This window comes from Musa acuminata, chromosome BXJ1-10 (genome assembly GCF_036884655.1).
Source record: "Musa acuminata AAA Group cultivar baxijiao chromosome BXJ1-10, Cavendish_Baxijiao_AAA, whole genome shotgun sequence".
In the NCBI taxonomy this organism is placed as follows: Eukaryota; Viridiplantae; Streptophyta; class Magnoliopsida; order Zingiberales; family Musaceae; genus Musa; species Musa acuminata.
Genome location: NC_088336.1, coordinates 21,051,767 through 21,076,736, shown reverse-complemented (window position 1 = coordinate 21,076,736; position 24,970 = coordinate 21,051,767). Strand labels below are relative to the sequence as shown.

At 37.3% G+C, this 24,970-nt stretch overlaps 3 long non-coding RNA genes and 1 other non-coding gene across 4 annotated transcripts; all 4 read right to left on the bottom strand.

Moving 5' to 3' along the window:
• Positions 1–9,776: 9,776 nt before the first annotated feature.
• Positions 9,777–10,848, bottom strand: LOC135594963 (uncharacterized). Its single transcript, XR_010480241.1, has 3 exons — positions 10,771–10,848; positions 10,455–10,646; positions 9,777–10,235 (listed from the first exon to the last, which is right to left on the bottom strand). It is a non-coding gene; the product is annotated as an uncharacterized LOC135594963 (long non-coding RNA).
• Positions 10,849–14,148: 3,300 nt separating this feature from the next.
• LOC135594962 (uncharacterized) lies at positions 14,149–15,208 on the bottom strand. The gene is made up of 3 exons (XR_010480240.1): positions 15,142–15,208; positions 14,826–15,017; positions 14,149–14,606 (listed from the first exon to the last, which is right to left on the bottom strand). It is a non-coding gene; the product is annotated as an uncharacterized LOC135594962 (long non-coding RNA).
• A 3,303-nt stretch (positions 15,209–18,511) lies between these two features.
• Positions 18,512–19,570, bottom strand: LOC135594961 (uncharacterized). Its single transcript, XR_010480239.1, has 3 exons — positions 19,506–19,570; positions 19,190–19,381; positions 18,512–18,970 (listed from the first exon to the last, which is right to left on the bottom strand). It is a non-coding gene; the product is annotated as an uncharacterized LOC135594961 (long non-coding RNA).
• A 4,033-nt stretch (positions 19,571–23,603) lies between these two features.
• Positions 23,604–24,671, bottom strand: LOC104000365 (uncharacterized). Its single transcript, XR_010480238.1, has 3 exons — positions 24,606–24,671; positions 24,290–24,481; positions 23,604–24,071 (listed from the first exon to the last, which is right to left on the bottom strand). It is a non-coding gene; the product is annotated as an uncharacterized LOC104000365 (transcript).
• Between the last annotated feature and the right edge of the window lie 299 nt (positions 24,672–24,970).

Sequence of the window (24,970 nt, the reverse complement as noted above, 5' to 3'; positions counted from 1 at the left end):
GGTGGAAAGCGATGGGAGTATTTATAAAGATAGCTGCAGTACAACACACACCTATAACTGAGATTCCTCCGTATTATAATTTCATGACTTTAGGTCTTTTTTTAATCTGAATGAAATAGCAATTAGTATGTCCCTAAAATAAAGATGTCCATTAATCCTTGGGTCGCGCGAGCACCCACTAAGTCTCCACAATGTAGAATTCTTAAATATACGTATGTATTTTAATTAATGCAAGAAAATGTAATACTATCATTCCACAAGTACGAGTTAAGGACTTCAGATCTTTTTTTAATTTACATGTCCCTAAAAAAAGACTTTGATTGGCTCACCCAAACAGAAGTCTCCACAAAATAGCATTCTTAAATATATGTTCTTGTGTCAATTAATGCAAGAAAACTTATGGTCACCCTCCATACTATCATTATACAAGTAGGACTTACGGTCTTTTTTTAGTCTGAATAAAAATGTCAATTAACATGTTCTTAAAAAGAACTTTTGATTTGTGTACCTACTCACAAATCACCACGACATGGCCTTCTTAAATATATGAATGTAAGAAAATATATTTTCATCCGTCATTCTATCATTCCATAAATACTATGATGACCTACGGTCTTTTTCTAATCAAAATAAAATGTTAATTATCTTGTGCCTAAAAAAAGATCCACTCACAACTCTACACCAAATAGCATTCTTAAATATATGTATGTATTTTAATTGATACAAGAAAATGTATGGCCATCCTCCATACTATCATTCCACAAGTAGGATTTAAGGTTTATTTTGTAATCCGAATAAAATGTCAATTAACATGTGTAAAAAAAAAATTGATGATTTGCATGTCTGCTCATAAGTCTCCACAAAATAACATTCCCTTCGGTGGAGATGGCGGTTGTGATTGAGGGTGCTAGGATGATATGGGGTGTTGAGGGGCTTGTCGATCCCTCCGACGGGAATTGTGATCATGACTGTTGTTACTCTTGTTATTGTTCTTGTTGTTGCTATTGCGAACAACGTTCTTTCTACTAACTCTCCTGGGGTGGGATGAGTCAATCATTCATGAGGACTCCCTCCTTGCAGAGAGGGGAGGTGACCCATCCACTTTTACTAGCAACAACTCATCTCCTTGCCAACGTTGGCTCATAGTGGGCATGGTGCTTTTGTCCAACCTTGGGGTCGGAAGAGGTTTAGGAATCTGAGATGGGGTGGCAATGCTCCCACCCAACTTCAGCTATGCTCATAGGAAGATGGGAGTCACACCACTAGTTTGTTTGATATAAAGCTCATGTGTGTTTATATCTTTTAGTTTAGTTTATACTTTAGACAACATGTAGAGGATTTGCAGTTGGTTTAGTAGCATAGTTTAGTTAGCTTTTATGATCATTTTGAGCTTATAAACATAGGTTATGTATAGTCATTACAATGAGATAAAATTGCTTAGAAATAGGACATCCAAATAACCATTTTAAGAATTTTCTAGCTCCATAAAGTGATACAGAGTATTAGCCAATATATCACCCATGAGCTACCATGGTGACACTTGGCTAAATAGGCTTTTGGGATATTATCTATGACTAGTTTGCAATCTTGTTCCATAATGGTGCCATGTGGGCACTTATAGGGACATTTGGTCATGACGGACTACATTGTACCCTTTGTCATGTGACCATACAGAGCTTTTGAAGTATATATTCATATTGCTTATCATGTGTTTGTTGAAATGGGCATCACAGTTGGATCGATGTAATTAATATATTCTATGAGAGAGGTTTTGTGAGAGAGTTTGCTAGTTGGTTAGAAGTATGGACACGACAAACACATTGTTAGTGTCTAATAACTTGATCTCTAATAAAGTTAAAGTCGATCATAATGTGTTTCATATATGAGTAAAACATCAAATTAGCATATAAGTAGGTGGCACTAATATTATCATAATATATTGCATGAGTGGATTAGGAGATGATGCTAAGTTCGTGTAGCAGATTGGTAACCCAATTGAGTTTTATTTCAAGGAAAGCCAACAAAGATATACTATCATTAGTGTTGCTTACCAAATCAACATTAGCAAAGGCATGGAGATGAAGTGATGAATGATTACGAATAAGAAGGTTTTGATTGACAGTCCATTTAAGATATCGTAGAACACATTTTAGTGCAAACCAATGCGCAATGGAGGGCCGATGTATGAATTGTGATAATTTATTGAATACAAATAAAATGTCTGGATATGTTTGAGTTAAATACTACATAGAACCAGGTACTTATTAGTATTGTATTGGATCCGTAGAAGAACCATCATCTTATAATTTGGGTGACTCAATTATGGAGAGTGGAGTTGGTGACTTATTTGGCATTCTACGTGTTTATCTTTAATAATATATGTCGAATATACTTCTTTTGAGATAGAAAAAATTCAAAAGATATGAACGTTGCTTCCACTCTCAGAAAGTATTTTTAAGGTTTCTAGGTCTTTGATGGACAATTGTTTTATCAATTGCTTAAAGAATTGCCCGATCTCCATAGAATTTTTGTTTATGATAATAATGTCATTCAAATAAACTAGTAGATATATAATACATCTCTTTTATTGTCATAGGAATAACAAGGTGTCAGACTTAGAGCTGACGAAGCTAGTAGATATTAAAATTAAGCCATTTTCAATATACTAGGCTCTTGGAGATTGGTGAAGTCTATAAATAACTTTTCATAGTTTACAAACATGATCTAGATACTGAGGATGGATGAAGCCAAGGGGTTGATATATAAAGACATCTTTAATTAAAGTCCAATGTAAAAAAGTATTGTTAACATCTAGCTATTGTGTATGCCAGCCTTGAGTAATAGACAAGCTCAGGATGAGTCGAATATCATTGATTTAATAATTTGATTGAATGTCTCTATAAAATCAACATATGGTCATCAGTGAAACCCTTTGGCCACTATACGTGCTTTGTATCTAGCAATAGATCTATTTGGGTTTCGCTTAATTTAAAAATTCACTTACACTTAATGATATTTTGTGTGAGGTGAGATTGTACAAGGTTGTATGTGGTATTATGGAGTAGTAGAGCATTATATTCCTCACACATGGCGTTTTGATAGTGTAAAGATTTTTCAGCTTAGGTGATGATTGTGGATTCAATAGGCTTAGGTGAAGAGCTTGTGGTAGCATGAAAATCATGAATTTGATATGGTTTGAATATTTCTTTTTTAGAGCATGTTGTCATGTGATGTCTAAGCTAGATAGTATTATTAGGTTGTGTTGAAGGTATATGAATTGGTGAAGAGTTAGTGACACACACCTGATCATGCTGATGTACTTCAGTGCCATTTAGTCGAGAAGAAGACAAAAGGTATCATTTATGGTGCCAAGGGTGTTGCTTCATCGGGCATTGCATAATGAATCAATCGAGAGGTAGATGGGGCAATTGCAAAGGCGATAAAGTGTTGTCGAACTAGAGTAATATGGGAGTATAGGTCTATAGGAGAATTACTAATTGATGCTATGAGCGATGCACTTGAAGGGTTTGAGATGTACTCATATGAACCTTTTGATGGATGGTTGTGTTGGTAAACATGAGGGAGTATCACATGCGTAGCGAAAAAATAAAACAAAAATCAATTTTCAAATAAGGAGCATTGGATCATCATGTGATGATCAGGCACTTAAAACTTAAAATCACAATACTACAAAAAGAGGATGAGATGTTCTTACCTAGGGGAGATCGTAAGTCATTGATCCAAACCATTGACTAAAATGCTTAAGCTAGAATTATTAAAATACACTCATTAGACTATTATAAGCTAATCTTAGTCATTGCTGACTTTCGATGTGGGACTAATTGAGGGTATCACAATCTTCCCCACTCAATTAACTTGACATAGTTCTCTGATACTAAATCTCATAACCCGAGTTTGATGGGCTAACTGGCCTATAACTTTATTTAGTCCAAACTATTGACCAAAATGATTAAGTTGAAATTATTGTGTTACACTCATCAGACCCTTATAAGCCAACCTTAGTCTCTGCCCACTCTGATGTGGGACTAATTGGAGGTGTTGTAATATCTCACACTTAATTTGGCTTGACATCCTCGTCCAAGCCCAACATAACCCAGATCAAACCCTAGCATAGTGTATGTGAGGCGTGGCCCAATGGTGGCTCCACACCATGACAAGTTCTCTAACCCTATCCATAGGTAGCCTTTTCCTACTCGAGCTCCCTCACCATACCCAAATATTAGGTTAACTCTGATACCAAATGTCACGACCTAAGTCTAATGGGCTAACTAGCCTATAATTCCGTTTTGATCCAAACCACTAACCAAAATGCTTAAGCTGGAGTTATTATAGTATATTCATCAGACCCTTATAAGTCAATCTTAGTCATTGCCTACTTTCGAAATGGGACTAATTGGGGGTGTCACATTATATAGCCCTTAATAATTCATATTTTGATCTATAAGATAAGGGAGCTCTCACTCTAGTAGTGATCCACATGGTGGATGACAGTGGCAATGCACCTCCTCCTCATTGCGAGTTCTCTCCTCATGACAATGCACCACCATGCAACAATAGTAAACAAGAAGGGGTTGGCCCTCTTGCTGTCCTCTCACACTAGGGAGAAGGGCTCATGACAATAGAGAGATGGGAAGAAGAGATTAGGAGGCTAGCAGCTCTAGGGGTCTAGCGTATGATCGTTTGAGCCCTACTAGCTTAATGAGTATCGAATCCCTATCCAATAATCCCTCTAAGTTTCATACTCTATTGGGTCTCATCCAATGGATCTATTAAAACAAGAGCTTATTAGATATTCCATATATAATCCTCTATTCATCATGTTATCCACCTTATGTGTGTAACACTTTAGGCCCAATACCGAGTTGTCCGTGAGTTGCACTTGTCAGAACTCCTTCTGACTCAGGAAATTATTATCTCATAATAGTTCACTCAACTCATCGACTGTGGATGTACTATGCCACTACGCCATAGTCTTCAAACAATATAGAGGGATCTAATCCATCAGACTTATTTGCCCTTATTTATCGTGTATCCATAGTCCCTCATTTATTTAATATCCTAGATACTGTAAACTAGATATGGTGCGATCAAACTCATACATAATCCATCCGAATCTCACTCTTATCGGATTCTCCTCAAGAACTCTTTCTCTCTCAATCAAAATAACCTTGGCTAGGGATTTGCCTAAGTGAGAACACACGAGATATTTCTCTCATTATACTGGGAGTAAATGATCCTCTATTGACACATTATTATATTTGTAAGATTGACTGTTATTCTTAATGATCGGCTATACTAGATCTGAAATATCTAGATCTATAAGTTCAGCATCAAAGAATAGAGTAAACCAAATCATCATTGGTGTCTCAAGTCTAAGGACCATATATATAACTAGAACTACAGAATTGTTATCTAACAATAAGGTATCATTAATTATCCAGCATTCCATAAGCAGATTATTCAGTGAACTCATTCTCTAATGAGTACCTACATTATATCCCTAGTATCTCTACACAAGTAGTTATGAGACTAGTTGCCTCTATCATACAGATAGGTATATAGTACAATAGTCTATCCGGTTACTTCGATGTCGTTTTCAAATAACATACGACGAGGAATATTTATGATCTATGTTTAAAGGTGAATTAGTCTCATTATTATGATCTCATCATAATCCAATTCCCATTGCACAGATCTAAGGACATCATAATATATTCATCATATAATATAAAATGAGAAAATATTATTATTAATATTATTCAATAGAGATTGTGCAGTGGATTACACATGTCATCACTCATGTAATTGACTTGCATGGCACCTGTAACTAGTAGGTTGTTAAAGTGGCTCGCATTGCTAAAGGGGCAAGATTTTGGGAGACAAAGATAAACTTAACAAATATAATATGATGTGATATAAAGATCTTTTGAGTTTGAGGATCATAATATAAAAAAAATATTATATTCAATGGTGTACTCAATAAATATGCAAGGTTTTGATTTTTGGTATTAACTTATGTGAAGAATACGAGCATAGCTAGGGATAACATAAATAATCAAATATTTTATTTTTATAAAAGTTTAGAGTTTTGTAAAATAGTTTTTCAAATTATTACTGGTGTTGTAGGATAGGGATAAGTATATAGTTAATAAAGTGGTTTGTAGTTTGAATGGTTGATGACCAAATGGTTAGGGGCATAGAGGCTTAGTTGAAGAGGGTAAGACTAGTCTCAACTATATGTTGGTGCTTTCATTCGACAGAGTCAACTAGTTGAGATGTGTGTGGTGGTGACATGAGATATTATATATCACATGATAACATATAAGTTGTTAGAGCTTAGTGTTCACCTTCTCCATCAAAAAATTGTTTTAATGGTAGACTCAAAGAATTCTCGACCAGCTTTCTAAAATAAGTAAAGACCATAGTGACTTCATATTTCTATTTAAGAGGATATAACCATATATATTTAGTGAATTAATATACTAAAATGATATAAAATCTGAAATTATCAAAGGAAGTTATTGGGGTGGGACCCCAAACATCAATAAAAAAAAGAACTCTAGATATGTTATTTTATTTATAGAATTGAGAGATAGAAATAAGGTTTCTTTTTATATGAAATGTACATAAAATATTATTAAGTATAAAAGTGTTTGTGTCTAAACTAAGTGTAGTCGAACTAGTGCGAGTGATAGGGATTCTATTACTGTCACCAATGATATTTTTGTTGCCTCTATAGTCAATGTGAATAGATAAATTTTGTAAATCAGAAGCGATATGATAAGAAGTACTGAAGTCAATAATTCAATTACTTGGATAAGTAATCGGAGTAGTCATGATGTTTGCTTTAGGTCAATGGGTATAGTAATAGGCTTAGGTCGAGATCAATATACTTTTGCTTTATGTCCAATTTTGTCATGGAGCTAGCAGATGATATTTTGCTAATTATTATTGTTGGGATACAAGAACTACTGATAGTTATAGTTAAATTTATTTTATTAGTTATTTGAGTTGAAGTTGCTTCTATAGTTGGAGAGTTGATAGTGTAATGAAGGATAATGACTCTATGTATTATCCATGTCTCTAAGAGGCATCTTGTTCAGTCTTTTATTGAAGTTTTTGTTACTTTAATTATTTTTTCCTTTGGATTTTTAACCAAATTGAGCTGTGATGGTTGTTCTCAGCTTTCTCCTCATTTTAGATATGTTTCATAATCAATCAGCTTATTATATAATTTTTCAAATTACACTGGTGAGTCTCGTGCTCGAATTACTACTGTTAATTTCTTATATTTATCTACTAGGCCATTAAGAATAATAAGTCATCACTAAGGGGGTGACCTATTAAGGCCAAATTATCCATCATAACTTTTAGATTTTGTATATAATTAATAATAGTACTTTCCTCTTATGTTATTTTTATTAGAGTAGATAAAGGACTTAGCATGCGAGTGCGAGTGTGATTGGCGAGGGTGGTATATAACTTAATCATGCTTTCTATTATAGTACTGTACGAAGAGATTAGTGGTGTTATGGAGCTAGTGACTAAGACTTGAATAGCTTGTAGATAGAGATGATCTTATCAAAGCTATAAATTATGATTAAGATTTGTCATTTGGATAGGTTCTCCTAATATTTAGATTTTTTCTAGTTGATAACTAAGAGAGTCATCGATGTAGCCTAATAGATTATATCCAAAAAAGAGATTGGTGAATTATGCTTGCTAAAATGTATAATTACCACCTTTAGAGAAATTGAAGGGGATTAGTTGTTGCATCATAGATAGAAGTTCTATAGGTTTAGATGAATTATTGTTTATAGAGGAAATAATAATTAGAGTTTCAGATGAAAAAGAGAAAGACATGCTAAGAAGTTATTTTGATCCAATAAGAAAAATCAAGAATTAATTGATGGTCTGGTTTGAATGCACATATGGTGGAGATATGATCTATTGGAGGAGATCAAATATGAGAAGTGCACAAAGGGAGGATCCGATCTGAGATGTGCAGAAGAGAGTGATCTCTTCTATTATCTCCTGAGTCCCTCTCTTGATTGTGAGTGCTAATAATACAATCGAATTTGTTGAAGCATTACTTGAAGTAAGAACACTCTGATACCATGAAGAATTTATTGTTAAAGAGATTATTTCATTTATTGAGGTAATATGTATTTATATAAATAGTGAGGAGAGATTTCCCTCAATCATGTGCTCAAAATATATATTCAATTTATACAGTTAAATTTATGATTGATTCTCAAATCATAGATTGATTGAGGATTAGAACATGTAACGAATACAAAGTTGTCATTTTATATTTGCCTAAATCATGATCTTCTATATCATTCTATATTTGTTAATCCATATTTGCTTATATCATAATCTTCTATTGGAACCTAAGGTCATTTTTTAATTAAAAAATTATTAATTATCATATCCCTAAAAGAGATCCAATCACAAGTCTACACAAAATAGCATTCTGAAATATATGTATGTATTTTAATTAATGAAAGAAAATGTATGGCCATCCTCCATACTATCATTCCGCAAGTAGGATTTAAGGTTTTTTTAATCTGAATAAAATGCCAACTAACATGTCTTGAAAAAAGATTGATTGATTCGCATACCAACTCACAAGTCTCCATAAACACATTCCCTTTGGTGGGGATGGTGGTTGTGACCGGGGGTGGTGGGGCAACATAGGGTGTCGAGGGACCTGCCCATCCCTTCGATAGGAATTGCGATCATGATTGTTGTTCCTCTTGTTATTGTTGATGATTTTGTCATTGCAAGTAGTGTTCTTCATATTGACTCACCCTAGGGTGGGAAGAGTTGGTCCTACATGGGGACTCCCTTCTTACCGAGACAAGAGGAGCCCCATCCGCTACTGCTGGCAGCAACTCATCTCCTTGCTGACGTTAACTCGGAGGGTGCAGGGTGCATTTGTCTGATCCAAGGGCCAAAAGAGGTTCAGGCCTCCAAATTAGAGTGATAGTGCTCCCACCTGATTTTGGCTTCCCGACACTCAAGGGAAGATGGGTGTGACACCACCGATTTGGTTTTCATGCCACGTCTAGTAATTGCTAAGGATATTGTTTTGGAGTTCCACATTTGCAATAGAAAAGGAAGGTTAGCCTCGACTACTACAGGATCCAGATTAGCCATTGTTTTGGAGATCCTACCTGATTTCATGAAACAACCGATGTCGCGCGCACATCGACGATGTCGACATGATACTTTGTACGCGAATCTGCACATAAAAATTCTAAACAACTATGCGAGGCCAAATTGACCATACAACCCATGCAAGGCCGAACCGGACCATGGAGCGCTACAACAATGCACAAGACCGAATAGGCCCAGAGAGCGTTACAACAAGGTGCTAGGTGGAATCGACACTGTGAGTGCTACAACCCACACGAGGCCAAATCGGCTCATGGAGCACTACAACAACGCGCAAGGCCGGATCAGCTCATAGAGAGCCACAACCTGCCCAATTGGCCAAAAAGGTGTGGATTCACTTGGTGTCCGTAAAGTTTGACTTGGTATTGACTTTCAAAAGGGAGCTCGGTTGATTCCAAATCAGTTCCCAATTTGGACAACCAAGATCTTACTTAACGGTTTATATACAATTTGAGTACATAGTTTTATATGTTCCTTCACGTTCTTTCTTATCTTTATTGCTCTTTCTTGTTCCCATTTCACTTGATGAATCGGATAACAATACACTGGATGATTGTAGTCCAAACATATCATAGTAGACCGACAAGTGGTTTATAATTTATTTAAGAATACTTTGAGGATAAGAACATCAACGACGATAATGACGACGGCAACAACAAGAAGGATGACGATGGGGACAACAACAATAAAGACAACGATGATGACGACAACTGCTGCTCCTTATTTAGTATAGCATATATGTAGCAGCAACCCTACACGGACTAGTGCATCCATATCTAGGAATCAGCCAAGGAGCAGTACACCGCAATGGCTCCCACGGCGACAGTCGGTTGACCGACAAGTCCACAGAAGCCCACAATGCGACCTCCCTCCTCTAAAGCGAGGGAGAAAGGATTGCCCGTCTCATTGCCAGCACTCACGTTTCTGGATTCATCGGTGGTAAGAGTAAGTTGTGTTATGAAAATATCGTTTCCCAACATTTGTTTGAAGTATCCCGAGATGGAAATGAAGTGTTCGTCCTCAACGAGGGTGATCTACAAGCGATCATTGGCTGAGTTAGAAATGAAACCCAGAGGAAAAAGAATAAGAATTTGAAACTCTTCTAGTGCTTTATCTGTTCTCAGAAAAATAGCAATTAGATATAAGATGGTTTTCCTAGAAGAGTGATGTGCTTTTGTTCTAACATGCATTGAAACACAAGAAAATTTGTACATGTACATGCGAGTTCATAGATGTTAATAAAAAATGTATACCTCTTGGGATGCGCGCTTTTTGGTTCCAATAAGCATGGGGGGTTGGGGTTTACCACCCACGACGAAGGTTAATTCCAACCCGTATATTACATCTCCATGGTAAATCTTGACCTTGGTAAAGCGGTCAACACGACCTGTATCGAACGCATTCCCTGCGTTCGCACCCCACGGCCCCTCCTTGACAACTTTAGCCTGCTTGCGTGCATTAATGCGTCAACACCACCGAATATAATTGACATTATCGTATGATATTGCTGCTGTGTATAATATATGCAGTCGAAAGAACTCAAGCATGAAGGCGAATTGAGCTTCTCACCATTTGCAGACACCGATATGGAAGCACTCCTTTCCAAGAAGATAAGTTACGATTGCACGCCCTCCTCGGTGGAAAGCGATGGGAGTATTTATAAAGATAGCTGCAGTACAACACACACCTATAACTGAGATTCCTCCGTATTATAATTTCATGACTTTAGGTCTTTTTTTAATCTGAATGAAATAGCAATTAGCATGTCCCTAAAATAAAGATGTCCATTAATCCTTGGGTCGCGCGAGCACCCACTAAGTCTCCACAATGTAGAATTCTTAAATATACGTATGTATTTTAATTAATGCAAGAAAATTTAATACTATCATTCCACAAGTACGAGTTAAGGACTTCAGATCTTTTTTTAATTTACATGTCCCTAAAAAAAGACTTTGATTGGCTCACCCAAACAGAAGTATCCACAAAATAGCATTCTTAAATATATGTTCTTGTGTCAATTAATGCAAGAAAACTTATGGTCACCCTCCATACTATCATTATACAAGTAGGACTTACGGTCTTTTTTTAATCTGAATAAAATGTCAATTAACATGTTCTTAAAAAGAACTTTTGATTTGTGTACCTACTCACAAATCACCACGACATGGCCTTCTTAAATATATGAATGTTAGAAAATGTATTGTCATCCTCCATTCTATCATTCCATAAATACTATGATGACCTACGGTCTTTTTCTAATCAGAATAAAATGTTAATTATCATGTCCCTAAAAAAAGATCCACTCACAAGTCTGCACAAAATAGCATTCTTATGTATTTTAATTGATGCAAGAAAATATATGGGCATCCTCCATACTATCATTCCACAACTAGGATTTATGATTTATTTTTTAATCTGAATAAAATGCCAATTAATGTGTTCCAAATAGACTTGAATAGCTTGTAGATAGAGATGATCTTATCATCGCCATTACCTATGATTAGATTTGTCATTGGGATGGGTTCTCCTAATATTTAGATTTTTTCTAGTGGACAACTAAGAGAGTCATCGATGTAGCCTTATAGATTATATCCAAAAAAGATATTAGTGAATTATGTTTGCCAAAATATATAGTTACTACCTTTAGAGAGCTTGAAGGGGATCAGTTGATGCATTGATAGATAGAAGTCCTATAGGTTTTAAGAGGAAATAATAATTGGAGTTTCAGATGTAGAGGAGAAAGAAATGCTGAGAAGATGTTTTGATCCAATAAGAAAATTCCAGAATCAATTGATGGTCTGGTTTGAATACACATATGGTGGAGAAGTGGTGATATTATCTCCTAAGTCCTTCTCTGGATGACATCTGAGATGTGGTGATATGAGAAGTGCACAAAGGACAGAGATCAAACATGAGAAGTGCACAGAGGGAGGATTCGATCTGAGATGTGGTGATATTATCTCCTAAGTCCTTCTTTAGATCGAAAGTGCTGATGAGAGTCGAATTTGTTGAAGCATTACTTGAAGCAAGAGGACTCTGATACCACGAAGAATTTATTGTTAAAGAGATTATTTCATTCATTGAGGTAACGTGTATTTATATAGGTAGTGAGAGAGAGATTTCCATCAATCATGTGTTCAAAACATACATTCAAGTGCTACGTTTGATTCTCGAATAATAGATTGATTGAGAATTATAACATGTAAGAAATACAAAGTTATCATTTTATATTTGCCTAAATCATGATCTTCTATATCATTCTATATTTGTCAATCCATATTGTTTATATCATAATCTTGTATCAGAATGTAAGGTCATTTTCTAATTAAAACAAAATGTCAATTATCATGTCCATAAAAAAAGATCCAATCAGAAGTCTGTACAAAATAGCATTTTCAAATATATGTGTGTATTTTAATTAACACAATAAAATGTATGTCCCGTTAGGATCAAGAGTGGCACTAAGAGGGGGGGTGAATTAGTGTAACAAAAAAATCATTGATTTCCAAAAATATTCGTTTCGATTAAATCTGTTTCGGAAAGATATTAAACTTGAAAGCGTTCGTAAGAGTGTAAAGAGAAAGTTAAAGAAGTTTACAGTAATGTAAATTGCACAGATAGAAATGCAAATCATAATTTATAGTGGTTCGGTCGTTGTGATCTACATCCACTTTCGATTCCTCTTCCGTCAAGATCATCGGCGTCCACTAATGGCCTTCCTTCAATAGGCGAAGACTAACCACCTTTTACAGCTCTTTTTCCTTTTATCGGGTTTAGGAGATAACTCTTACAAGCCTTACTCCTCTTTCTTTGAGGGTTACAAAGCTAAGAGAGGGAGGAGAGGACTCTTCTCACTTTTGCAACACTTTTAACACCCCAAACACTTAGAATTTTCACACTTTCGATTGCACTTTGTTACCCTTTCATGCAGAAAAAGGTCGGGTATTTTTAGGCCCCAATGGCTTCAAAATTGGAAAAAAAAATTATCTCATCCCAGATTTCTGGGGTACTGGCGGTACCACCACCATTATTGGGCGATACTACTGCCTAACAAAGCTCGGAGACCGAGCTCTGGCGGTACCACCACCTGACAATCGATACCACCATTGGCAGGTAATAACTGCCGACGGTACCATCGCCCAGTCCTCCTGGGAGACTGTGTCCCAGGAGGTGCCAATGCACCAATCCTACGGTGCCATCGTCAGACAGGGTCCAACAACCTGGGTGGGCCATGAATCTGACCCAAACCAGCCTAACTTCAGGCCCAATTGGCCCCTAACAGAGTTGATGGGTTTACCTCCCAAATATAACTCTAATTGTATACTAACTATGATTCTTAAGACATATAATTAAGCAAATCAAGTCGGGTTAGTTTTAGTTTCTTCCAGTGAGCTTTCGACGATCTTCCGACGAACTTCCGATGATCTCTCGGTAATATTCCAATGGACACCCGACAAGGCCAAATTGACCATACAACCCCATGCAAGGCCGAACCATAACATGGAGCGCTACAGCAATGCACAAGACCAAATAGGCCCAAAGAGCGTTGCAACAAGGTGCTAGGTCGAATCGACACTGTGAACGCTACAACCCACACGAGGCCGAATCGGCTCATGGAGCGCTACAACAACGCACAAGGCCGGATCAGCTCATAGAGAGCCACAACCTGCCCAATTGGCCAAAAAGGTGTGGATTCACTTGGTGTCCGTAAAGTTTGACTTGGTATTGACTTTAGAAAGGGAGCTCGGTTGATTCCAAATCAGCTCCCAATTTGGACAACCAAGATCTCACTTAAACTGTTTATATACAATTTGAGTACATAGTTTTATGTGTTCCTTCTAGTTACCTGCACATTCTTTCTTCTCTTTATTGCTCTTTCTTGTTCCCATTTCACTTGATGAATCGGATAACAATACACTGGATGATTGTAGTCCAAACATATCATAGTAGACCGACAAGTGGTTTATAATTTATTTAAGAATACTTTGAGGATAAGAACATCAACGACGATAATGACGCGGCAACAACAACAAGGATGACGATGGGGACAACAACAATAAAGACAACGATGATGACGACAACTGCTGCTCCTTATTTAGTATAGCATATGTGTAGCAGCAACCCTACACGGACTAGTGCATCCATATCTAGGAATCAGCCAAGGAGCAGTACACCGCAATGGCTCCCACGGCAACAGTCGGTTGACCGAGAAGTCCACAGAAGCCCACAATTTGACCTCCCTCCTCTAAAGCGAGGGAGAAAGGATTGCCCGTCTCATTGCCAGCACTTACGTTTCTGGATTCATCGGTGGTAAGAGTAAGTTGTGTTATGAAAATGTCGTTTCCCAACATTTGTTTGAAGTATCCCGAGATGGAAATGAAGTGTTCGTCCTCATCGAGGGTGATCTACAAGCGATCATTGGCTGAGTTAGAAATGAAACCCAGAGGAAAAAGAATAAGAATTTGGAACTCTTCTAGTGCTTTATCTGTTCTCAGAAAAATAGCAATTAGATATAAGATGGTTTTCCTAGAAGAGTGATGTGCTTTTGTTCTAACATGCATTGAAACACAAGAAAATTTGTACATGTACATGCGAGTTCATAGATGTTAATAAAAAATGTATACCTCTTGGGATGCGCGCTTTTTGGTTCCAATAAGCATGGGGAGTTGGGGTTTACCACCCACGACGAAGGTTAATTCCAACCCGTATATTACATCTCCATGGTAAATCTTGACCTTGGTAAAGCGGTCAACACGACCTGTATCGAACGCATTCCCTGCGTTCGCACCCCACGGCCCCTCCTTGACAACTTTAGCCTGCTTGCGTGCATTAATGCGTCAACACCACCGAATATAATTGACATTATCGTATGATATTGCTGCTGTGTATAATATATGCAGTCGAAAGAACTCAAGCATGAAGGCGAATTGAGCTTCTCACCATTTACAGACACCGATATGGAAGCACTCCTTTCCAAGAAGATAAGTTACGATTGCACGCCCTCCTCGGTGGAAAGCGATGGGAGTATTTATAAAGATAGCTGCAGTACAACACACACCTATAACTGAGATTCCTCCGTATTATAATTTCATGACTTTAGGTCTTTTTTTAATCTGAATGAAATAGCAATTAGCATGTCCCTAAAATAAAGATGTCCATTAATCCTTGGGTCGCGCGAGCACCCACTAAGTCTCCACAATGTAGAATTCTTAAATATACGTATGTATTTTAATTAATGCAAGAAAATTTAATACTATCATTCCACAAGTACGAGTTAAGGACTTCAGATCTTTTTTTAATTTACATGTCCCTAAAAAAAGACTTTGATTGGCTCACCCAAACAGAAGTCTCCACAAAATAGCATTCTTAAATATATGTTCTTGTGTCAATTAATGCAAGAAAACTTATGGTCACCCTCCATACTATCATTATACAAGTAGGACTTACGGTCTTTTTTTAATCTGAATAAAATGTCAATTAACATGTTCTTAAAAAGAACTTTTGATTTGTGTACCTACTCACAAATCACCACGACATGGCCTTCTTAAATATATGAATGTTAGAAAATGTATTGTCATCCTCCATTCTATCATTCCATAAATACTATGATGACCTACGGTCTTTTTCTAATCAGAATAAAATGTTAATTATCATGTCCCTAAAAAAAGATCCACTCACAAGTCTGCACAAAATAGCATTCTTATGTATTTTAATTGATGCAAGAAAATATATGGGCATCCTCCATACTATCATTCCACAACTAGGATTTATGATTTATTTTTTAATCTGAATAAAATGCCAATTAATGTGTTCCAAATAGACTTGAATAGCTTGTAGATAGAGATGATCTTATCATCGCCATTACCTATGATTAGATTTGTCATTGGGATGGGTTCTCCTAATATTTAGATTTTTTCTAGTGGACAACTAAGAGAGTCATCGATGTAGCCTTATAGATCATATCCAAAAAAGATATTAGTGAATTATGTTTGCCAAAATATATAGTTACTACCTTTAGAGAGCTTGAAGGGGATCAGTTGATGCATTGATAGGTAGACGTCCTATAGGTTTTAAGAGGAAATAATAATTGGAGTTTCAGATGTAGAGGAGAAAGAAATGCTGAGAAGATGTTTTGATCCAATAAGAAAATTTCAGAATCAATTGATGGTCTGGTTTGAATACACATATGGTGGAGAAGTGGTGATATTATCTCTTATGTCCTTCTCTGGATGACATCTGAGATGTGGTGATATGAGAAGTGCACAGAGGACAGAGATCAAACATGAGAAGTGCATAGAGGGAGGATTCGATGTGGTGATATTATCTCCTAAGTCCTTCTTTAGATCGCAAGTGCCGATGAGAGTCGAATTTGTTGAAGCATTACTTGAAGCAAGAGGACTCTGATACCACGAAGAATTTATTGTTAAAGAGATTATTTCATTCATTGAGGTAACGTGTATTTATATAGGTAGTGAGAGAGAGATTTCCATCAATCATGTGTTCAAAACATACATTCAAGTGCTACGTTTGATTCTCGAATAATAGATTGATTGAGAATTATAACATGTAAGAAATACAAAGTTATCATTTTATATTTGCCTAAATCATGATCTTCTATATCATTCTATATTTGTCAATCCATATTGTTTATATCATAATCTTGTATAGAATGTAAGGTCATTTTCTAATTAAAACAAAATGTCAATTATCATGTCCATAAAAAAAGATCCAATCAGAAGTCTGTACAAAATAGCATTTTCAAATATATGTGTGTATTTTAATTAACACAATAAAATGTATGTCCCCTTAGGATCAAGAGTGGCACTAAGAGGGGAGGGTGAATTAGTGTAACAAAAAAATCATTGATTTCCAAAAATATTCGTTTCGATTAAATCTGTTTCGGAAAGATATTAAACTTGAAAGCGTTCGTAAGAGTGTAAAGAGAAAGTTAAGGAAGTTTGCAGTAATGTAAATTGCACAGATAGAAATGCAAATCATAATTTATAGTGGTTCGGTCGTTGTGATCTACATCCACTTCCGATTCCTCTTCCGTCAAGATCATCGGCGTCCACTAATGGCCTTCCTTCAATAGGCGAAGACTAACCACCTTTTACAGCTCTTTTTCCTTTTATCGGGTTTAGGAGATAACTCTTACAAGCCTTACTCCTCTTTCTTTGAGGGTTACAAAGCTAAGAGAGGGAGGAGAGGACTCTTCTCACTTTTGCAACACTTTTAACACCCCAAACACTTAGAATTTTCACACTTTCGATTGCACTTTGTTACCCTTTCATGCAGAAAAAGGTCGGGTATTTTTAGGCCCCAATGGCTTCAAAATTGGAAAAAAAAATTATCTCATCCCAGATTTCTGGGGTACTGGCGGTACCACCACCATTATTGGGCGATACTACTGCCTAACAAAGCTCGGAGACCGAGCTCTGACGGTACCACCACCTGACAATCGATACCACCATTGGCAGGTAATAACTGCCGACGGTACCATCGCCCAGTCGTCCTGGGAGACTATGTCCCAGGAGGTGCCAATGCACCAATCCTACGGTGCCATCGCCAGACAGGGTCCAACAACCTGGGTGGGCCATGAATCCGACCCAAACCAGCCTAACTTCAGGCCCAATTGGCCCCTAACAGAGTTGATGGGTTTACCTCCCAAATATAACTCTAATTGTATACTAACTATGATTCTTAAGACATATAATTAAGCAAATCAAGTCGGGTTAGTTTTAGTTTCTTCCAGTGAGCTTTCGACGATCTTCCGACGAACTTCCGATGATCTCTCGGTAATATTCCAATGGACACCCGACAAGGCCAAATTGACCATACAACCCATGCAAGGCCGAACCATAACATGGAGCGCTACAGCAATGCACAAGACCAAATAGGCCCAAAGAGCGTTACAACAAGGTGCTAGGTCGAATCGACACTGTGAACGCTACAACCCACACGAGGCCGAATCGGCTCATGGAGCGCTACAACAACGCACAAGGCCGGATCAGCTCATAGAGAGCCACAACCTGCCCAATTGGCCAAAAAGGTGTGGATTCACTTGGTGTCCGTAAAGTTTGACTTGGTATTGACTTTAGAAAGGGAGCTCGGTTGATTCCAAATCAGCTCCCAATTTGGACAACCAAGATCTCACTTAAACTGTTTATATACAATTTGAGTACATAGTTTTATGTGTTCCTTCTAGTTACCTGCACATTCTTTCTTCTCTTTATTGCTCTTTCTTGTTCCCATTTCACTTGATGAATCGGATAACAATACACTGGATGATTGTAGTCCAAACATATCATAGTAGACCGACAAGTGGTTTATAATTTATTTAAGAATACTTTGAGGATAAGAACATCAACGACGATAATGACGACGGCAACAACAACAAGGATGACGATGGGGACAACAACAATAAAGACAACGATGATGACGACAACTGCTGCTCCTTATTTAGTATAGCATATGTGTAGCAGCAACCCTACACGGACTAGTGCATCCATATCTAGGAATCAGCCAAGGAGCAGTACACCGCAATGGCTCCCACGGCGACAGTCGGTTGACCGAGAAGTCCACAGAAGCCCACAATTTGACCTCCCTCCTCTAAAGCGAGGGAGAAAGGATTGCCCGTCTCATTGCCAGCACTTACGTTTCTGGATTCATCGGTGGTAAGAGTAAGTTGTGTTATGAAAATGTCGTTTCCCAACATTTGTTTGAAGTATCCCGAGATGGAAATGAAGTGTTCGTCCTCATCGAGGGTGATCTACAAGCGATCATTGGCTGAGTTAGAAATGAAACCCAGAGGAAAAAGAATAAGAATTTGGAACTCTTCTAGTGCTTTATCTGTTCTCAGAAAAATAGCAATTAGATATAAGATGGTTTTCCTAGAAGAGTGATGTGCTTTTGTTCTAACATGCATTGAAACACAAGAAAATTTGTACATGTACATGCGAGTTCATAGATGTTAATAAAAAATGTATACCTCTTGGGATGCGCGCTTTTTGGTTCCAATAAGCATGGGGGGTTGGGGTTTACCACCCACGACGAAGGTTAATTCCAACCCGTATATTACATCTCCATGGTAAATCTTGACCTTGGTAAAGCGGTCAACACGACCTGTATCGAACGCATTCCCTGCGTTCGCACCCCACGGCCCCTCCTTGACAACTTTAGCCTGCTTGCGTGCATTAATGCGTCAACACCACCGAATATAATTGACATTATCGTATGATATTGCTGCTGTGTATAATATATGCAGTCGAAAGAACTCAAGCATGAAGGCGAATTGAGCTTCTCACCATTTGCAGACACCGATATGGAAGCACTCCTTTCCAAGAAGATAAGTTACGATTGCACGGCCTCCTCGGTGGAAAGCGATGGGAGTATTTATAAAGCTAGCTGCAGTACAACACACACCTATAACTGAGATTCCTCCGTATTATAATTTCATGACTTTAGGTCTTTTTTTAATTTAGCATGTCCCTAAAATAAAGATGTCCATTAATCCTTGGGTCACGCGAGCACCCACTAAGTCTCCGCAATGTAGAATTCTTAAATATACGTATGTTTTCTAATTAATGCAAAAAAAAAGTAATTCTATCATTCCACATGAACGAGTTAAGGACTTCAGATCTTTTTCTAATTAACATGTCCCTAAAAAAAGACTTTGATTGGATCACCCACACACAAGTCTCAACAAAATAGCATTCTTAAATATATACACTTGTTTTAATTAATGCAAAGAAATGTACGGTCATCCTACTATCATTATACAAGTATGACTTATGGTCATTTTTTAATCTGAATAAAATGTCAATTAACATGTTCTTAAAAAGAACTTTTGATTTCCGTACGCTCACACAAATCTCCACAACATGGGCTTCTTAAATATTTGAATGTTAGAAAATGTATTGTTATCCTCCATTCTATCATTCTATAAATACTAGGACCTAAGGTCTTTTTCTAATCAAAATAAAATGTTAATTATCATGTCCCTAAAAAAAGATCCACTCACAAGTATGCACAAAATAGCATTCTTATGTTATTTAATTGATGCAAGAAAATATATGGGCATCCTCCATATTATCATTCCACAACTAGGATTTATGGTTTATTTTTTAATCTGAATAAAATGCCAATTAACATGTTCCAAAAAAAGATCGATTGATTCACGTACACACTCACAAGTCTCCACAAAATAACACTCTCTTCGATGGGGATATGGCGGTTGTGACTTGGGTGGTTGGATGACATGGGGTGTTAGGGGCTTGCCCATCCCTTCGACGAGAATTGCGATTGTGACTATTGTTGCTCCTGTTATTGTTGTTGTTGCTATTGCGAGTAGTGTTCTTCATGATGACTCCCCCTATTGCGGGAAGAGATGGTCCATCTATTGCTGAGACGGGAGGAGCCCCATTCATTGCTGTTGGCAGCAACTCATCTCTTTGCTGATGTTGACTCGGAGACGGCAAGTTGCTTTTGACCAACCAAGGGAATGGAAGAGGTTTGGGCCTCTGAGATGGGGCTGTAGTGCTCTCGCCTGACTTCGGCTTCCCAACGATCATGGAAAGATGGCTGTGACGCCATGAATTTGTTTTTCATGCCACAACTGGCAATTGCTTGAAGGTTGTTGCCTTGGAGGTCCACATCTGTAAACGAAAAGAAGGGTTTGCCTCGGTTGCTAAAGGATAAAAGAGGAATGATTCTGAGGCCGTCCCCCAAGGCCCAGAACTGAGGACTGCCACAATGGCAGTGGACTTGGATGGGGCTAGAGCGATTTGGCATAATTGCTTTTTCTCCAACCCATGCAATCATAAAGTGATGTTGGAAATTTATTTGTAGACCAACCGAAGTTGATTGACCACTAGTTCATTGAAGAAACAAAAAAAAAAGTTTCTTCCAATCCTTATTCGACGTCGAAGCCCCCTTGACTTTGACTTTACAGCCACGGGGGAGGAGAAAAAGTCAGCTAAATCTCTAAAACATACGCTATAGCATATGCAATAGAGTCAGCATCGAGGTGCTACGAAGCCTTCCATATTCCCCAACTAATATCAAAAGAAAGTATCGCGAGTTTGACGCCATCTAGACAAATGACAACATCTTATACTAGAATGCCTCAAATAAAAAATGACAAATGGGTAAACTAAGTCTCACCTCTAATACATCAATGCAAGTGTAAAGGAAATGATGTGACTCATAATGTCAGTCACCTTGTTGAGCAGGCTTGAACTGAGAACAAAATATTATAGGCCTCCCAATTATAATCCAAGCTAGAGACAGACGCAATTGAGTTGGAATTGAACGAGATCATCATAAGTGACAAAGCTTATTAAATCTCATATTTTTATAATAAAATCAATTAATTTGTTTATTAGACTAATATATTTTTGAGACAAGTGATGTAGGAAATACTTTAATCATAGACTTGGACTACCCAAGGGCCAACTATCGAGTAGGAGAGTTGGACGTTGCGTTGAGAAATTATCATTTTAAAAATTGGACGTCGAGCAGAAAAATTGGTCGACATGCCAAAGATCAGATTTCGTAATATACGTTTGTGCATCATACCAGAAGAATCAGATATTACACCAAAAGATTGGTTATCGTGTGAAAGTTGATACTGATGGAATGAACAATATATTAAAGGAAAAGACGATGTGCCCGAGATTCGGACAAAGCGTCGAAAGATCAGATGACATGCTAAAAGAAGTGTACAATGTTTCAAAAGCTTCGTAAATGTGCTGAATATGTGGTTGATTTGTTAAAGTCTTGATCGTGGTTATTTTGGGTCAATTTGAGTTAGTATTCAATTAAAACCAATATCAACTTGTCAAAAAATTGGATAGTGGTACCACTAGACCCAAGTGGTAGTATCACCCAAGTAAGTAAACAAGCACTTTTAATGCTTGTTAATCTTTATGGCAAGAGTACTGCATATTAGAATAGTAATACAATCTAAATCAATGATATTAATACTTGGAATTTAAATCAATGATATTAATACTTAAAATTCAAACTTTACGATGATAGTACAACTGAAGTCTAGAATTGTAATGCCAAAAATTACAATGGTAACGTCACTAGTATCCTAAAATTTAAAAAAAAAATAAATTTTTTTGACTCCTTTCTTTCTTGAGGCCCTTTGGAGCATTTATAAGCAAAGAGAGGGTTAGGAATCATCCTTTCATCATGCAAATCATCGTGTCGATGTGCATAATGACTTTTATATATAATTTCTTAGGTTATCTTTGACCAGAGGGTTCGTAACTCTTCTTTTCATAATCTAAATGAAACTAGTGTCAATTACTACGACCACGCTCTTATTGGTTAACATGTCACCGCAAGAACGACACGTTTTCTTTCTTTAATGTCAAGAAAGAGAACCTAAACCCTAAGTCATTCTAGGAACTACAGCATTATACAAGGAGACAACAATCATAATCCCTATCGAATGTATACCTTTTTAACTATTATTGTCAACATCATGTGTTTTTTCTATTTTGTAATATCTGATTGTCATTTGCTTTTATAATATCAAACTAGATTGTGTGTTCCAGTCCTGACTCTATTTTATATTATTTTTCTCAGTATTTAATTGATGATTGTGCAATGTCCTCTCAATTTGAGTTAGATCCTGCTTTCACTGGTCAAATATTAGAACTTAATAAGTATATTATTTTCTTTCCCAGTAACTTATGTTCTTGAGGTTAATGATACCCCAGTCAAGATCTTCATTAGATAGAACAAGAGACAGAGCCACCGGCAAAATAAAACAGAAAAAGAAACTCATTTGCATCGGTGACTTCTGTTGATCAAATAGATCTGCAGTGCAGGAGAGCTCTTGAATCCATCTTTCGATGGGACTGTTGGCCCTCAGTACAAATTTAGCCGCCATGAAGAGTAATAAATCATCAAATACAATAATATCAGTCATACGAAACATATGCAGCTGAAAGCTGATAAAGACGATACTACCGCCTGCAGACGCGAATGTGCGTAACTCCCTTTGCATGCAGAAGATACGACTGCATGCAGAAGGGATGCATGGTGGAACTTACGGACGACTGAGAAGCACTTAACCTGCTACGCAAACTACGTCTTCCTCAAAGAGAGCCACAACCTGCCCAATTGGCCAAAAAGGTTTGGATTCACTTGGTATCCGTAAAGTTTGACTTGGTATTGACTTTCAAAAGGGAGCTCGGTTGATTCCAAATTAGCTCCCAATTTGGACAACCAAGATCTTACTTCGCGGTTTATATACAATTTGAGTACATAGTTTTGTATGTTCCTTCGAGTTACCTGCACGTTCTTTCTTCTTTTTATTGCTCTTTCTTGTTCCCATTTCACTTGATGAATCAGATAGCAATACTCTTGATGATTTTAGTCCAAACATATCATAGTAGACCCACAAGTGGTTTATAATTTATTTTAGAATACTTTGAGGACAAGAACATCAACGACGATAATGATGTCAGCAACAACAATAAGGATGACGATGGGGACAACAACAATAAGGATAACGATGATGACGACAACTGCTGCTCCTTATTTAGTATTGCATATATGTAGCAGCAGCAGCCCTTTACGGACAAGTGCATCCATATCTAGGAATCAGCCAAGGAGCAGTGCACTGCAATGGCTCCCACGGCGACAGTCAGTTGACCAACAAGTCCACAGAAGCCCACAATGTGACCTCCCTCCTCTAAAGCAAGGGTGAAAGGATTGCCCGTCTCTTTGCCAGCACTTACGTTTCTGTTTTCATCGGTGGTAAGAGTAAGTTGTGTTATGAAAATGTCGTTTCCCAACATTGGTTTGAAGTATCCCGAGATGGAAATGAAGTGTTCGTCCTCATCGAGGGTAATCTACAAGCGATCATTGGCTGAGTTAGAAATGAAACCCAGAGGAAAAAGAAAAAGAATTTGGAACTCTTCTAATGCTTTATCTGTTCTCAGAAAATAGCAATTAGATATAAGATGGTTTTCCTAGAATAGTGATGTGCTTTTGTTCTAACATGCAATGAAACACAAGAAAATTTGTACATGTACATGCAAGTTCATAGATGTTAATAAAATATGTATACCTCTTGGGATGCGCGCTTTTTGCTTCCAATAAGCATGGGGGGTTGGGTTTTACCATCCACGACGAAGGTTATTTCCAAACCGTATATTACATCTCCATGGTAAATCTTGACCTTGGTAAATCGGTCAACACGACCTGTATCGAACGCATTCCCTGCGTTCGCACCCCACGGCCCCTCCTTGACAACTTTACCCTGCTTGCGTGCATGAATGCGTCAGCATCACCAAATATAATTGACATTATCGTATGATATTGCTGCTGTGTATAATATATGCAGTCGAAAGAACTCAAGCATGAAGGCGAATTGAGCTTCTCACCATTTGCAGACACCGATATGGAAGCACTCCTTTCCAAGAAGATGAGTTACGATTGCACGCCCTCCTCGGTGGAAAGCGATGGGAGTATTTATAACGATAGCTGCAGTACAACACACACCTATAACTGAGATTCCTCCGTATTATAATTTCTTGACTTCAGGTCTTTTCTTAATCTGAATGAAAGAGCAATTAGCATGTCCCTAAAATAAAGATGTCCATTAATCCTTGGTTCACGCGAGCACCCACTAAGTCTCCACAATGTAGAATTCTTAAATACACGTATGTATTTTAATTAATGCAAAAAAATGTAATACTATCATTCCACAAGAACGAGTTAAGGACTTCAGATGTTTTTCTAATTAACA